Genomic DNA, 17,541 nt, shown 5'->3' on the forward strand with positions numbered 1-17,541 from the left:
CTACAATATAATTGCCATCATCTATAAAATGAGGCTGATTTTACCATGCAGGGAGGATGCTTTGAGAACTTAATGCTTACTGCATTTGCTTCCTGCTCTAAACAATATGTTAGCAATTAATGGGTCTGTGAACAGTTTCGTTTATTCTCATGTGTTATTATGGAACAAGAGAAATTTAAATCTGCAAAAGAATTTGAGCAGGGCACAGTTTGTCATTTTGGAATGAAATTAATTTTCACAATTATTTTCTCATAATGGGCTTGTATTCCTTGTGTAAGAAGGGGAGCGGGAACCTGCTGGGGAGGTGTAGCTTTAGGAGTGTCTTAACCATTGCATGCATCAGAAATACTTGGAAAGGTGGCTGAGGGTAGGGACAAATTTCGTCAGAACTGACATCAATTTGTTAAACTACTGTGAAACTGGAAAGTTCTGTAATAACTGATAAGGTTAAGGTTGTGACTACTGAATTTATTGCTTGTTTGTGAGAGGAGGAAATGAAAAAATATATGCAGAAACAAAATAACAGGTGCAGGAAAAGGCAAAACCTGGTACTGGACATCTACAGTCAACTGTGATCTGCTTTCTGTGGGGGAAAAGTCAAGGAGGTGGTCTTAAGGGTGACAGAAATGAGAACAATTCAGTTAAACACACACAGAAGAGTTTTGTATAAATGCAGCATATCGTATCTTTTTACTGTAAAGCTGAGATGTATGTTAGTGGTCAGTAGAAATATTCTTTACCTGTTCTCTGATAATTTAAACTTCTCAAACCCAGGTAATAGTAAATGGAAAAGCAAAGAAATCATCAGGTCACCAGCTGAAAGACTTACTACAGATGGTGCGACTGGAGCTTTAATAAGTTACTTAAAATCAAACAGGCTGTGTGTGGTTGGGGTGGTTTTGTTTGTGTCAGTAGCTGCCTCCTCTTGAAACACGTGTATTGTTTAGCTGCCAAATACCTATGTTGATTTGAGCCTTTAGAACTGCTAAAAATGGCAGGAAATCGAGATTCTTAGAAGCCTAGTCAGCCAGAGCTGCATTAAAAATGTTATTCAGAGTTTCTCTCAAACATGGCAACCAATCAAATGCTCCATGGGTTATAATCCCCAATATGTGTTTAAAAAGTGTTCATACTGCAGTCACGAGAGAATACGTCATGCAAATCATGCCCCCTGGCAAGGGAGGAATCAGTTGGCAATTGCCTTGATATCCCAGACAAGATGGTGAGCCTAGTGTGAGAAAACAGCATGCCAGACCGAAGAATGCTTCATTTGCATATCCACAAATACCCATTGCTAATCTAAGCAGGAAGCATAGTAAATTTATATTGGGTGATCTAACAGAAGAAGAAAAAGTGGGGGCCCATTAATTGCACTAAAGGCTTGCCTGCAAACAGTGAGGCAGCATAACTGCAAAACATAATTGGAGTAATAATGATTTGGAACCAGGGTCCTATCTAACATGTAACACCCTTGAGAGAGGCTTGTCTTGGCTTCTGCCATGCCATCAGAGGAATCTTAAATATGAGTTAAAGGAAAAGGCTGCAGTTCTTCTAAGTTTGGTGGTTAATTTATACTCAGCTTCTTCTGTTTCCAAATCCACTGTCAACAGCTTTGCCTTGTGCTATGAAATCATCCAATTTGATTTCAGACTTGTCTAGTGTCTAAAGTGAGCTGAAAGAATACTGTCAAACCTGGAGTGCTTTTAATTAAACAGAGAAAAGTAAATAATATTGCAGATACATTCTTTAGATGCTTGCAAACCGGGGTAAGTTTGAAAATCTTAAAAGTTTTGCTGCATTTCTCATTAAGATGCCATGGTCAATATAGGAACTGGAAAAAGAATATTAGAAACAAGAATCTGTGCTGTCACATCCCCACTTGTTATGACTCAGCCATGCTCTGGCAGGGAGTGATATTTGGAAAACATCTGATGACTTCTGGAAATAATGAATGTTTTCCCACTTCTGTCCTTTCTGGTAGAAACCAAGTCTGGGAGTAGGGTAGGTGTAAATAAATAGTTTAATGGCTGAATTAAAGAGTTATGCATTTTTGTTTCCCTGAGGTGGTCCTGTCACACCAGAGATCTACATTACATATCTGCCAGTCTGATCAGTTAAAATGGCAAATACCTGATTTGCTGGTTTCATTTGTCTCTGAGTTAGAGGAGAAGAAGGTTTTGAAGTTCACAAGTGATACATATACCTCTCCTTCTGCTTTCCTATGGGATCTGAGAATGAATGTGTGCAGAAGTCAGAAATGTCCACTCTCTTCATATATCTCATATGTTGCGAGATACCCAACTTGACATGTGTGTGACCTGACCTTTGGAGATAGTGAACTGTGTTGTTGCAATTGCCATTGAAACAGAAAAAGATGCTTCTTCAGAAAAAGAGTATCTCTAGCTCTTTTTTTCTTTAATATTGAATTAAAAATTAAGGAAAATCTATGTGATAACCGACTGACTGCAAACTGAATATATTATTTATACATTTCTCTAGAGACTTGGGGATTAATAAATTCATATAAAACACATGCTCTCAAAAAGGGAAGTCTATTTTCATACGACTTCAGAAATCTAGCATCCTCCTGTTGGTCATTCCTTAACCAAGAAATGACCTTTCCTGAGACAACATAACAACTGCATTTCTCTATTCTTAGCATTGCTGTGCAGGTTTCAGTAATCTGGTCACATACAAAAGATCAATTTTTTAGTCTATTGGACAACCTCTGGGCTGGGTAGGATTTGTAACTACCCTTGGGCTACTGGGGGCAGGTTTGACCATTTGTGTGAAAATGGTCAACATCTAATTGCTTTTACAAAATTTGTTACAGAACCTGGAGTTCTGTCATGTATTTCTCCAAATGACCTCTTTAAATCAAAGTCTTCCCTCTCCAGGATGCCTGAACCTCCAGGAATTCGCTGTAAATGAATAGTATCATTAGCATGACTTGTGACTTCTGTTCGTCTGTTGTCTGTTCTCTCTGTTGCAAAGGTCAAGGCTGAAGTTTCTTTATCAACATGGGATTTACTGTCTGATGCAAAGATTACTCACAGCATTATTACTTGGTGGCTAGGGCTTGAAAGAGGGTGTGAACTCAGTTTGATTGACATGAATATATAAGTAGATAAGTCCTAGGCAACAACTGAAATATTTGTAAGAATTAATTGTTTGGAAAGCTTCCAGATATACTCTTAATATGTTACTTTGCAACTTTTTTTTTTTTTTTTTTTTACCATCAGTTTGTTTGTGCTGTCATTTTAAATTTCCCAGACAAAAGCTATTAAAAAGACTTAAAAAAATCATTATTTTTGACGGGTCAGACAAAGGAGTTTTGTTACACACTGCAGACATAAGCGTAATTGATGTGTAACTGATACAAGCTCATGAATCAGTTGTGTATTAGTCTGTTGCAGGCCTATGAATGAGCCATGACATTTGTAAAAAAAAAAAAGCATTTATTAAATCTCTCCAACAAGCCACCTTTGAGATCTTTTATTAAGAGTGCTGACTTCTGTGTACTTCTGTCGCAATATGTGGTTTGTAGAAGCTTTCCCTCTTGTTTTGTAGAACAGAGATTCCAAAGAATGGCACAGGGTAAAAACTATTCCAAGGAATGAGTGCAGCTAACTGGAGCTGACAAGTGTGTAAACCAGGCTGGGTTTTTCCTTTTCAGCTATTGTAATATCTTTATAATTACTGCTTTGTAGTAGATATTTCAGTAATTGTGCAGCTTTATAAATATTTTTTAAAAGTGGTTTGCTTTTCAGGTATCTGTTCCTGGGTTTAAACCAGTTTTCTTTTGTATATCCACACAGACAATGTTTTTGCTCAGGAATTTGTGATGCTTAAACTCAGTTTGATTTCTCCTTAGTTTTCTAAGGAGTCTGGGAACTGAGAAGGGGCAGACTATTATCTTAGGCTTGGGGATTTTTGTAGCCTTGCAACATCTGAGCTCGATGATTTCTGCTTTGATGAGGAACTAGGTGAAACCCAAGTATATTTTACTTATAAAGGAATACTTTTATAAAGCCTTGCAGTACCTTGTACTCTCTTGATAAAATGGAAAATGGCAATAGTGTAGATGACTACATGGCAAATGCCTCAATCATGAGGTGGTGAAACTTGAACATAAATTTATTTGTTTTTCAAAATATATATACAAGGGAGGCTTTTGTTTGGGAAAATGTTTATTAACCACTGAAAAACTTGCCGTAACCAATTATAAATAAACTCTTTCTGATGTGAAGAAGTATATGTATTACTTGTACAGTTCCCTAAAATATGGTTTATATGTGGAATGGCAGGCAAAAGTCCCCCAAAATTATCATTACTTTTGATCTAAGTTGTAGTATCCTACAGTTTTTGCATAGTTAATTGTTTCTCTTTATACCTTCCGAAACAGCATACAGACAATCAAGATGCCAAGAGAGGAAATACTGACATGATTATTTAGATGTTCTTGTATGTGTGTATAAATATGAACTGGAAAAGCTGACTGGTAGGAGTAACTGGGAAGACTTTGACTTTTAAAAATAATATATGATAGCAGGAGAACACTTCGTTCTTTCTACCTTAGGAAAGAATGTGCATAATCAGAAAATGAGGAAAATATATGAAGACAATTCTGTATATGGAATTAATCTGCAGAACTCCTTGCCCCAAGAAAACAGTGAGAGGCAATTGCTGGTATGTAGTAATAGGAAAATGCACATATTTTGCACACATTTTCATAGAATCACAGAATGGTTTGTGTGGGAAGATCATCTAGTTCCAACCCCCTACCATGGGCAGGGATACATTCCACTAGACCAGGCTGCTCAAAGCCCCATCCAACCTATCCTTAGTATTTTCTTGAAAGTAAACTATGATTCTGCCTGATGTTGGGTAAGAATCACTTGAAGATCTGCCTCATCTTAGGCTGTGTTTTATGTCTGTGTCCCTATTTGTTCACACATTTTACGTAGAAGCATCAGCTGTTCACCACAACCAGAAATTGAATATTGAGCTTGGTGGACCAAATTGCATGATGTGGTATGGTTGCTATTTGACAGCAAAGCAATTTAAAGAAAGAAATATTATTGTCTTTGTAGATGGGTGAAAACTAATTGCATGCAAGTGCCTTTGCTTCTCTTTATTTTTGTGTTAATTGTATTCATTCCACCAATATTAATCTGTTTGGGATAGGAACAATTCAGACTAGGATATGAGCGTGAAGAAGCAATGGTAACTGCATAGCTGGTTGTGTTACCTCCTTATGCTGAGGGGAACGGGTTGCTATGTGGGTAAGGGTTCATAGTGATATGTAAAACTGTGAATGAAATTTCTAGGTTAGATGTTAGTTCAGCTTTGTCTTACAGGGAAGAGGCTTATGCGATGTTTCATAATGCAGAAACATTGCAGGAAGTTGTTGGGGGAGGGACAAGAGCATGTTTGTATTCCTGAGACTGATAGCTGACATCCAGAAGAAAGGGAAGCTTGCCTCTCTTAACATCATAATGTTGTTTTATGGGTGCAAAACAGCTCACAGGAAATTTATGTTTGTGAAAATAGAGCTATGGGATTTTCCTGTATTGCTGACTTTGCCTGTACAGTGCTGTTGCATCTCTGTATGCAATTCTTATTTGAAGCATGGCCTTGTTCTGAAAAATGGGGAGTGTTTCTGATGAGCTCCTTCAGGATAGCTGCTTTTGCCTGACCAGGTGACTGAACAGCCTGAATAAGTTAGAGGAGGGGGAAAAAATAAGATTCACCTAAACTGAACACAGTCATTTAAATGGTTGAATGAAATGATGGTAAAACCATTGCTTTTTCAGTCTATTATCAGTTTATTTTGTAGTAAGTCTTATTAAACCTATATTATGGAGCACACTCCATGCATGTGTGTTAGGCTGCCAGTCATCTATGTTTTACTGAAAAATGTCTTCTGATGTAAAAATTGTATGTATAAATATGTCTGATGAGTTGCTGTAGTAAGTAGAAATCATTTTCTGTCTTAAAAGTTTGAAGGTCATCTGTTTGTCCTGGTAAGATCTTAAATAGGAGAGTAGTTGGGACAGATGAAGGACAAAGATGATGTCTTGAGGACAGCAGGGCTAGCACACAAGCCTCTGTTATGGTGCACCTACTGAGTCTTTAGTTGTACGAGTGAGGGAATATATTTCATAAGGAGGTTGCATATAAAAAACTTATGTAAAATTGAGAAGTAGGAGTTCTGCCAGGAGAGAAGGGGGTTGCTGCACTTCAAATTGTGCTTTTGAGGAAGTGTATTTGCTGCAACTCACGTGCTTTGGCTTGATTAAAAGTGAAAATGCGAGATGATAGAAACTCCACAAATTCTTGTCACAGACAAAAGTTAGAACTTTGAACTGTGCTTATATGTGCCGATGTGCTTAAAGAGAGACCTGTACCCTATTTTGTATTGCTTAAGAAAATAAAATGGTAGCACTGTGTTAACAATATTTTTATAGACAGTTCCTTTCCCAGCAGTTGTGTCACACCTGTTTACTTCTACCTTTATTACAGCTAACATAGCCATAGCAAATTAGGATTGTTTGTTATTTATAAACTCTGTGCCCATATTGTAAGTGAAAGCAACTTCTCACATGAGCCGTGTGGAATCATCCTTGGCCACCTTATATCCCTTAGCTGAACATGAAAGAAACTTTATTAACAAGTCATTAATAAACTACTGTATTTGAGGGAAAGAGTAAAGATAGTAAGTGAAGAATTAATTTGCTTCACGCATAGTGCTTTGAACCTTACACTTGTGTTTCATGGATTCCTAACCTCTGGTGCTCTTTCTTCTATGTAAAGTACCTGCAACCTTAATTTTTCACTAAACTGAAGGCTTTTATTAGATAATATAATCTAGCAGCACATTCTGGAGTACACTTAACATTATTGACCTGCTTACAGACAGTGTTTGGAGGTTGGTGGTGATAGTTGGTAAGCAGCCTGTCCTTCGTGCAGATGTCTCTGGAGTTGGCAAAGGCTTCTGATAGTGAGTTCTACTACAAATAAGAAGTAATTTGTAGTCTCTTCCCATTGCAAAGAGGTATCAGCAGTAAGTATCTGGCCAGTCCCAGAGGTTTGGTTGGTTGAGTTTTCTTTAAATCCACAATAACTAAACCGAACCAAAAACCCCTTTTTGTGGTATATTGAAGCTATAAGAATGACTGTGTTGAATATCCAAGTAGAATGTAGCTTTTGTTTAAATCTCTGTAGTAATTTTGAGAGAACTGTCAACAGTTTTGTTTCTAAAGCTAGCCTGTATCTGCAACTTAGAATATTAGGCTGTTTAAGCTTCAAGGAGACTGTGATGCGTTAATTGTTTCGTGACTTGCTAAATCCACAAATTAAAACAAATCACGTGCTTTAAGAAGAGGTGTCTGGAGTTTGTCTTGGTGTCAAACTTCCAATGAACTTCTGTTTCAGTGGAATTAGGATTTGGCCTGGTGTTTTCCAGTTTAGTCCAATGGCTTTTTTTGACTTGGCTGCAATGTAGGTTCTCCATTATAAAAACAATTTAAAAGGGCATAACATTTTATTTGATTGTAGTAATTCCTTGAAATGGCAGAAATGAAATTAAACTCTGAATGTAAGAAAATAAGGAAATGACAGCAATAAATTGTCCTGTGTCATTCTGACAGCATGAACCAAACAAAACACTTTGTAGGTAATGAAAACTCAACTTTAAGTTTGAAATACTTGTTTCCTATGTTGATTTAATATGTTAACAGAAGACTTAAAGGCTTCAAAGTATATTTCCTGTTAACAAATGAAATCAAGAAGGGTAGGGGAGTGACCTAGTGCCCATAAACTTGTGGGGAGCAGTGAGCAAGGAGAGGAAAACAAGCTTGATCTTAAGATCTGCCTTCAGTATTCTGAATAAATGTTGCAGCTATGAGTGCTTGTGAGGAATCATTCCATTGTAATTTTCAACTCTTAAATAATAATGTTTCATGAGGGAAGACTGTAAAATGGATTTAGTGGTCAGTATGATGAATAATACTCCTGCGGGCTGAAGGACTATTTCGGTGGCTGGAGCCACAGGATTATGTGGGAGATGATAGATGCAGTTCAGGACAACTTTTAAAGCCTGAAAGGTGTTTGGAGTGTCAGCAAATACCTGGCACCTTCAGGGAGATCTTGCATCTGTCAAATAAGTTCATATTAATTTTAAGAACCAAACATAAATATATATGTATTATATGTATAATGTTATATATATAATATATAGATTAATATGTTAAAGTTCTTAACTTTGTTATGTTTTTAATGCTGGTTTTATGCCTACCAATTTTATTTTGAGGATGTTTTAGATTAAACTGTCAAATCTTGATCTCAGAGTAAGATGTTTATGAGATCAGAAAAAGATGCAGGAGAGGTTATTTCTTGCCATTCAACATGATTGATTAATAATAGTCAGAATAACTTTGCGCTGAATGAATCTAACTGTCTTTGCTGCAGGCATTTTAGATTATGTGGATGTGCCCCTCCAGCTAATTTGAGATAAAATAATCTGAATGTGTTCAGAGTTGAGTATCTGTGGCAGACATGCTTTAATGCTCTCCTGCGAAGGTGGTTAAATGCTTCATGGAATTATCAGCAATTGTAACACGTGTACTTTATGGCCAGCTAGAATACATGGGTAGGTAATACCACATGTAGTCCCCTGTGTTCCTTAGATTTTGGAAAATGGAATGTAAAGACTGTCAGAGTTTGTTTTCTAAATTATTTATGGGCTTACTATTACCTCTTAGTGTCTTAACATTTGTCGTCCTGAGGAACTTTGAACAAGTTGCTGGAGTTACTTTTGTGTATCAGTTTGAGGTTACTTGTCCTTTTTTCCTTTTTTTTTGTTGTTGTGGCAATAATGCAAATAATTAAAGACTAATAAAAAAGAATTAGAAGTTCAAAAGATGACACTGTTACACTTGATGCTTCATTATATTTAAGGGGGTTAGCAAAATTCTGCCACCATTTTACAGCTTTGTAAAGTTGGAAGTAACGCTATGGACGGCAGAGGAAATTGTTTCTCTGTATCTTTGTTTTCAAGCTCTTACAGTAAGAAGGAAAAATTGTAACTACTGTAGCACCTCAAGATTTGCTTTCATATTTGATATTCTTTTACCTATTTCAGTTTCAGTAGATGGGAATGAGATAAAAGGACTGTTTTTTTTTCTCCTCCTCCTCTGAGGAGAAATCGACAATCAACCTCTTGTAGGTATTTTGGGGGTTTGTTTCTCATGAGCTAGGTCTGCAGGAATGCAGCATCTGCTGCTCTTGTACGGGCAGCACCCTTCCCTCTGGGTTGGAATGTCAGTCTTTCCTGGAAAGGAGTTGTGGAGAGATGACAGTTTATGGCCTCCTCCTAAAAGACGCACTAAATTCTGTTCTTGTTGCAGTTTTAAAGGCACGAAGCTATTCTCCCCTGATTCTAATTTACATTAAAATAACTTGTGTCTTTATCCATTCTTCTGATATGGAGCAGGACAAAGTCTGCTTATATAAGCTTTGTCTTCCTGTGTGCTGCTGTGGTATGAAGTGTCTATATTCAGTAATCTGGGTGTATGTGAAATAAAATAACATTTTAATTAGTGCTTTAAAGTTCACAGCAGCTTTGATATGCATAAACCACCTTACAAAAATGCAAAGCCCAATTGTCCGAGAAGCGCTCCTATGAGGAGAGAAACAATCAGGTTAAGCAGTGATTTTTTTTTTTTTTTTTTTTTTTTTGCTATGTAAGTGTAGAGGGAGAGGGCTGGACTTTCAAGATAGCCAGGGAGAGGAAAGATGGGTGTCTGGTAAGGTCAGTGGCTGCATTGGGGGGCTTGAGGTTTTGCCTCAGCTTTACTGTATGCTTCATATCTGATTGTAGGACAGTCACTTAACATTCTTTTCTTCCATTTCTAGCCTCTAAAATAAATTGGCATTTTCCCCTATCTTTTCTGTTTGTTATCTAGGGCAAGAAGGGTTTTATTGTATGAGGAAGGTAGGGTTTTTTATTGTTTGGGGAGAGTGGGTTTTGGTTCGGTTTTGCTGTTGTTTTAGGGTTTTGGGGGTTTGGGGTGGGTTTTTTTGGTCTTTGTTTTTAAAAAACAGAAAGCTTCTTGTGCTGGTGTATAATTAATCAGGTCACATAGCTCAGTGGGACCACAGCTCAGGGCCTCGGTGTTGTGGTAGTGACATAAAGAAACCCCACATCTTAATGTGTATTGTCAGAGGTTCTCAGGCTTGTCCACTTACTTTCATTTTTAGCCTTTTGGAAAGCACAGTATCATTTTCGTTCTTTTTCCTCAAGGTTTGTAGGCTTCTGCCAGCATTTTATTCTGTTCTTCAGCAGTTACTGCTCTGCTGTGCTGATCAGATAAATGAAATGAAGAAACAGGATATCCACACAGCTTTTATCTGAATAGCCCTTCGGCAATGAGCACTTCCATCTCTCTGAATTGTTTTAAGCATTATTTGCATATGTTTATGATCTGAATTTTATTTATACTTGGTAACAAATGTAATTATCAGATGTTACCTGATAAGAATTAACTCTGATCAGAAGTGACATTATCAATTGGGTTATTTTTTTTTTTTCTGTCCAGTCTTCTCTTTACTCTTCTGAGATCTTTGACTGCTCTGTGTCACCAGCCAGCCTTCATGTGATAGCCCAGATAGTTCTGGTTTCTTCCTGAAAATGTAGCCAGAGATAATGACTTATCCTGTGTCCTGGTTTTCTAGGAAGAAAATTAACTCTATCCCAGCTGAAACCAGGAGACAGCGTTTGCAGTGATGGTACCATGTGAAGGGAAATTGCAGTGTGCTGAGCAGAAAAAGAAATACTTCAGGGGTGTGAAGGAAGAAAAAGAAGGCAAAAAATATATGCAAATTTTGTGGCAGAGAAGAAATAGGGATGGTTCTGGGAGGAAGCAATTATCTGGTTGCTTTACTCAGCTGCTGAAACCACATATGTACCAGCTGAGACATAGAAGCATCTCTACCGCCTGCAATCTTAGTATGTGTACTGCCCACAACAGCAAATAAATTACACAGTAATTTCATGTTAAAACCTTACATCCTTGCTTCACTCCAGCCTGTGCAGCTGTTCTCTGCAAAGTTTCACACATAGTAATTATCTCTTCCTGTCACCACTAAGATACCTTTCTTTGCTGCTGCTAGAGTTTAATTGAATGGCAGGGTAGAGCACTGGCAGGTTCTTTACAGTATACCCAACACATGAATTACGCTGGATTAGTAGAACCATGGCAGGTTCACACTGCAATATGGGAGTACAAGTGATATGCTTCTGGAAGCTGGATAATTACTGCAGCACTTTTGACACAGGTTTGGAAGTAGGCATAGAGTAGTCCTCCATGACCCAATCTCTGGTGACAGTAAACAGTCTTGTGGTTATGTAGTGAGGTGTTTTATTTGTCAAGGTGACACAAGGTGAAACTGATAGAGCTCGCTAGTATCACATGACTTATATCCTGGTATGGCTTCCTGTGAAACCATGTTATCCTTCTGTACTAAGAATATTGTATACTTTGTAATCAGACATTTCCTCACACCTATATTTTCCTTGTCTGTGCTTCTAGTCCCTGTTCAGGTCTCTTGGATGATACTTTCCCACGTAAGGTGATGTCAGCAACCTGCTTCCAGAGGACACTGCTGTGATTCTGTGCACTTCTATGCAGGCTGATATGCTCAGCAGGGAGGTCAGCAGCTTGCCTTCAGGCTGGAGATTTGAAAGGCAGTGGGGTTCCAGAATATTTTAGAGCTGCTGTAGTAGTAATAGCAGTCTTGCTAATGGCAGTCTTAAACATAGTAATGTATGTGTAGAGTCACAGGCTGGTTGAGGCTGGAAGGGTCATCAAGTTTGACCCTCCTGCTCAAGCAGGGCCTCCTATTGCTGGTTGCCCAGGAATATGTCCAGATGGTTTTCTTTTTATCTCCAAGGATAATTCATGTAGCTCTGTACATTAATAAAATCATGAATTGTTTGTATACTGTTGAAGAGTGCCTTTATACAGAGTGTTGGAATTTGGAAAGCACCTACCTTGCAGAGACGTGGTAACAGCTGACAGTCCTCAATATAAATACTAGCTGTCACTGTATAATTGTATCTGTAATTAATATGTTTGAAAATGAGAGACAGGTTCATTTTCAAAGCAGTAGTGATGTCGGCAGTTATTTGTAAGTTAATTTGTGAGGGGTTATTGGCAAGATGCGAGTCTTTGCCTTCTGGTAAATTATATTTAGCAGAACATCCATCCAGAAAGTAAAAAAAAAAAAAAAAAAAATCATACTGATCAAATGTTCATCATGAATAATTTTGTTTTCTAAATTAAAATGTAGTTGATACCTCATGCTGGAACAGGACCCAAAATAACTCCAATTCAAGCTGAATATTTTTGCCTCCATGCTGAGTGTTTCTTGTGTTGTAGCTGTTGGCTGCTTTGACTTCTGTATAAACAAGCTTTGAAGGATGTCATAGATTTCAGCCTGCCTAAGCATTGGAAATAGGACATTGATCATTAGGTGTTTTAATCATGTAGCATATGACCAATGTCTTCTGTGGCAATGAACTATGGAAGCATTGTGAAACTTCTGGATTTTAAGTAGACATTGGGCAAGACTGAGTATTCTGGGTATCATGTTCAGAAAAGGTTGAGATTTCATACGAGGAGTAGTGCGGCTATGTTTTTTCCTCCATCAGTAAGCGTGGATGTACCTTCAATATCTGAAGGGCAAAATCAAGCTTCCTGTTTCTTTGCTGTATCAGTTCTTGAATTCAGTTAACTGACCCACTTAACCTAAATCATCTTCTGTAGCACTTAATGAAAATAGCATGTAATCTATTCTAGTAAAATTTGCTAGCTGTGAAATGGTTCATACAGATACCTTGAATTCTGCTCATGAGCTTCCCTGAAATGTTTGCGTTCGTAAAGATGATACTGCTGGTGCTACTGTCTGGGTTTGGGGATTTATGACAGGCACCCAAGTTTGCTTTTTATGTGACTATCTCACCTGCAAATCCATAGAGCCCTGCAGTGTTCTCACCTGTATTTTTTGCCCTTGCCAGTGTATGTCTGGCGTAATTCCCGTGGTCCTTTTTCCTAAATAATCGCAGATTTTCTTAACTTATTGTTTTTCTTTCCTTCAGTCATTTGAGCAAGATCTCGCCTGACTTTTGGGGATCTTTACATTAGTGATTACAGCCTGTAGCAAAATTTGCCAGAAACATTCCAGGTTACCATGAACATTGAAATACTTAACGTTTTTCTTTGCATTCTGAACATCAACTGCTACTTAGATCCTTGAACCTTGACAATGGCAGATGTTGGAAATGTGGTTTTTAAGTGATAGAGTCACTCAGCTGGATACTGCATTGGTAACAAATAAATCACCCCATGTAACAGATTGAAACAGCTCCTTTATATGATCAACCAATTCAGAGATGATTTTATACAGAATTTTACATTTCCTAATGTATATTGGTATTTACTGCATCCTAATAAAAAGGCAGTCTGCCACATAGCAGTTGCCTCTCGTAGCATCCAGAGTCATAAATGCTTGGATCTTTATGGTGCATATTGGATGGATACTTGCAAAGTGAAGTCCATACCTCCAAAAGCTTATAATATGAAAAAAAGGCAATAAAGTGTTGGAAAGGAGAAGCTATAGTTTGAATATATTCAGTTTGACACAGCAGGTTAGGCAGAAAGAAGACTGGTGTTTAGAAGCTCATGGGTCCTGTTTGTGTCTGTGCTTTATCCTTGCTGCAAATTTTGGCAGATAAAATTCTGAAGACTTCATTGGCACTAGCAAGTTTTAAAACTGTTGCCAAGTTGCATAAAAGTCATTAATCCTTGTTTATTGTCAGGGTTAATGCTCAGAACGAGCTTGATTATTTAGGGAAAAGTACTGAAAAAATCCACCCTTGCAGAAAAATGAAGTTAATTTTTATGACAAAAGAAACTAACTTGACGACTTAGTCTGTCCTAGCCTCTCTAGGCCAGCTAGAAACTAATTACAACACAATTGTGGTTTTCTCCTGCTGTTGTCCCCATCTGTATGTAGTGGTTTATAAAATACTATAAAAATGAATGAGATGGCAATAACATAAATATACTTGTTATTTTGCAAAAAAAAATTATAAAAATTAATAAATAATTATTAACAGCTAAAGTTTTTAAACAAGTTTTTAACCTGTGCATTTGCAGAGGACTGTAATGAAATATAACGAGTTTATAATCAGACTTGAAAATTATTGATGTTTACTCTAAAAGGAGAAAGAATCTTACTTTGAAACGGTTACTCAAGGGATTTTTAATTGTCATTTGAAGACCTTTTAAATCTGATTTTAAAATTCAGATCCTTTTAGAATACAGTAACAAAGGCAGAATGTAAAATGAGTAATAATGATCGTAGTTCAGTATATTATCTTTGTTCATCCTTAAAAGGAGATCTCTGTTTTATTATTTGATTTCCAAGTCACTGCACCATATTCTTATATGAATCTCTTGCTGCTGATGCTTTTTAGGGAATTTTTTTCATTGCTAAACCAACTGAGCGTATTCAAATTATAGCTCCTCCTGTAAGGCTCCTTTGTAGCCTTTTTCTATTACTTAATGCTAAACATTGCTAGAAGAAATGTTGACAGTGCATCTGAGGTCTGGGGGAGGGAGGATTTCCTCCCCAACTGAAACCCTCTTCCTTAAGGTATTTGAGTGACAAATGGGAAGGGATCCCAAAATGGCCTTGAAAAATCACTTTATGCTGTTGCCATGGTGTTGTCTTTGGCCAGGAAGAGCATGGTGACCGAGACATGCAAACACAAAGCAAACTTGTCAAAATGGACAATTATCAGTTGCTGCGTGTTCTGTAGAGATAGAGGGGCCTGTGGTCATCACAAAGGATGAAGAAGAATCTGTTGTCAGTGTTTTCTGTATTTGCAAGCCATAGGCTTGTTTTGGAGGTGCCTCTTTCTTGTCTCAGTCTCCTCCTTTGCCTTTCATCCAGGTGCCATGATGTGTAAAGATGGCTTGATCAGAGTAGAATATCTGTTTCTTTGTGTTAGGTCTGTGCATGAATTGAACTTGGACTTCACATTGGACTTGTGAAGACTTAGGAATTGGTAGATAGGGCATCAGATGGTGCTGATTTTATTTTTTTATACCAATTATATTTTGCATCACTGATTTCCTACTGGCAGAATTAATTTTTGGTGGGCCTAAGACAGCGGTGGGTGAATACAGTGATGTAGACAAGCTGCAGGTGTTGATAATGAATGATTTACAAATTTGGTAGTGTTTTGGGGAGCACAGTTCTCTTTCCTGCTGGAATAATGTTCTTGTCTGGTAGATCAGTTTGCTGCAGTGGAAGCTGCATTAGATATTACTAATGTTATGGCTTACAGTCAGTTGTGGAATGCTGTAGGGCATCTGTGACACAAAGCTGATGTGTGAGGCTATGTCTTGGGGGCTTGTGCATTGTCCAAACTTTGTGAAAGCAAATGGTGTCCTGAGTTCTTCATAGTGATGCTGGGCAGGATGTCTGATGAAGGATGGGAGAGAAGGCCCTTGCTAGGCTTTGTCTTACCCAGCATGTCAGCAGTGCTCGGACACCTTGGTTTTGTCCCTCTCTGTGGTTCCCAGATGTGCTACATGCCCCAGAACCTTGCTGAGTGAGGCTGTACATACACATGCTATACCCTTCCAAATCCCTGGTGTCACCCACTGTCTGCAACTGCTGTTCCGCAGTGCATCCTGCAAACATAGAATCATAGAATAGTTAGGGTCGGAAGGGACCTTAAGATCATCTAGTTGCAATGCCCCTGCCATGGGCATGACAGACGTAACATTCTGCTGTCCATACTTTTGTCACTGAGTGCATGTTTCTCTACTCTGGACATTGGAACATGTTGCCTGGTGAAGCTGCAGCTGCCCCATCCCTGGCAGTGTTCAAGGCCAGGTTAGATGGGCCGTTGAGCAACCTGGTCTAGTGGAAAGTGTTCCTGCCTGTGGCAGGGGGGTTGGAACTAAGTGAACTTTAAGATCCCTTCCAACCCAGACCACTCTAGATACACTTCTGAGTCAAGTCACCTTCTTTATTTTTGTCCTGTGTTGAGTCTGACTACCAATTTTCCACCCAGGAACTGCTGAGTGCAGGGTACTTACTAAAGTTTTGGAAGGTCAACCCCAAACTTGAGTACTTAGCAAGCATCAGAAAACAGCGTATTCTGTTATCTTGGGCAAGTCTCCCTTTTGGGGGGCACAGCTGTTCTGGACTGGTGTACCTGCCTTATGTGACCAGAGATGCTATTAATAAGTTAGCAGTTTTGAAGTATTGCACAGCTATGAGTTAACTCTCAAAAAAACTTGGAGTATTTAATGGAATGAGTAGGGAGAAGTGAGTACGTGACAGTTCTGCCTGCTGGCTGACATTTCTCCCTGAAGCTATAAAATAGCTGCAAGTCTTACAGCTTTATTTTAACCCCCTGGGAGGTTTACCTTGCATTTAACAGCTGAAACAATGCAGCCATGGAGAACTTCAAAGTGACTTTGCTTCCACAGCAGTGAGATCCAGGCAAAGCAGGTTCCTTCCTGTAAACACTTGCTTTCCATGGCTCAAATTCCTTGCTTTTTTAAAAGCACCTTCATTAGGAATCGCCTACTAATATTGTGTCCAGGAGTTTGACAGTGTGTATGATCCTCCTGGTTTGTGCTGTGGGGAAGATAAACTAATCTTTCCACATTCTTAGAAAGTTGGATAGGATGGATTGAATTGTTTTTATGGTCAGTGGAGACCTTATGTCAGTCTTCTAATACCTAAGGGGGTCCTCCATGAAATGTGGAGAGGGACTTATGACATGAGCATGTTGTGACAGGACAAGAGAGAATGGCTTTAAACTGAGAGAGGAGATTTAGATGAGAATACTGGGAAGAAGTTGTTCCCTGTGGGGGTGGTAAAGCCCTGGCATAGGTTACCCAGAGAAGCTGTGGCTGACCCATCCTGGCAGTGTTCAAGGCCAGGTTGGGCAGGGCTTGGAGCAACCTGGTCTAGTGGAAGGTGTCCCTGCCTGTGCAGTAGGTTGGAACTGAATGGGCTTTCACGTCCCTCCCAAACTGTTCTGTGATTATTTTTTAAATATGTTTTAGAACCTATTCTACGCCTTCCTTGTGCACACAACCGAGAATGTATACAATGTTTATCTTGTGAATCAGTGCTTCAGAAAGGTTTGTTCTGTTTTATCAGTTTTTAATCAGCAGTGGCTGAGGATCTGATGCAGATAGAAATCTTATTTTTTATCATCGAAGACTGCTTATCACAATGAAAAGTTCACTGCTGACAGCTGCTGTGGTGTCAGCAACCAAGTGATGCTGGTTTAACATTGCAAACTTGAGCTGCAAATCCTGCAAGCTAAAAGGTAAGTAGCAGTCAACTGAGTTATTTGAAATGACAAGGTTATTTTCTCGCAGTCGAAGTGATTCTGTTCTACCTTATCCCACTTGTTTGCTGATACTGTCTGCTGGCACTCAA

General features: G+C 38.5%; 1 protein-coding gene across 7 annotated transcripts in view; it reads left to right on the forward strand.

Moving 5' to 3' along the window:
- KIF13B (kinesin family member 13B) overlaps nt 1-17,541 on the forward strand; it is a 129,283-nt gene that overhangs the window by 11,903 nt on the left and 99,839 nt on the right. The gene's annotated exons all lie outside the window — the stretch shown is intronic.

This window comes from Pezoporus flaviventris, unplaced genomic scaffold (assembly GCF_033815535.1).
Source record: "Pezoporus flaviventris isolate CSIRO_AGI_PZ_B2104156 unplaced genomic scaffold, CSIRO_AGI_Pfla_v1 ptg000031l, whole genome shotgun sequence".
In the NCBI taxonomy this organism is placed as follows: domain Eukaryota; kingdom Metazoa; phylum Chordata; class Aves; order Psittaciformes; family Psittacidae; genus Pezoporus; species Pezoporus flaviventris.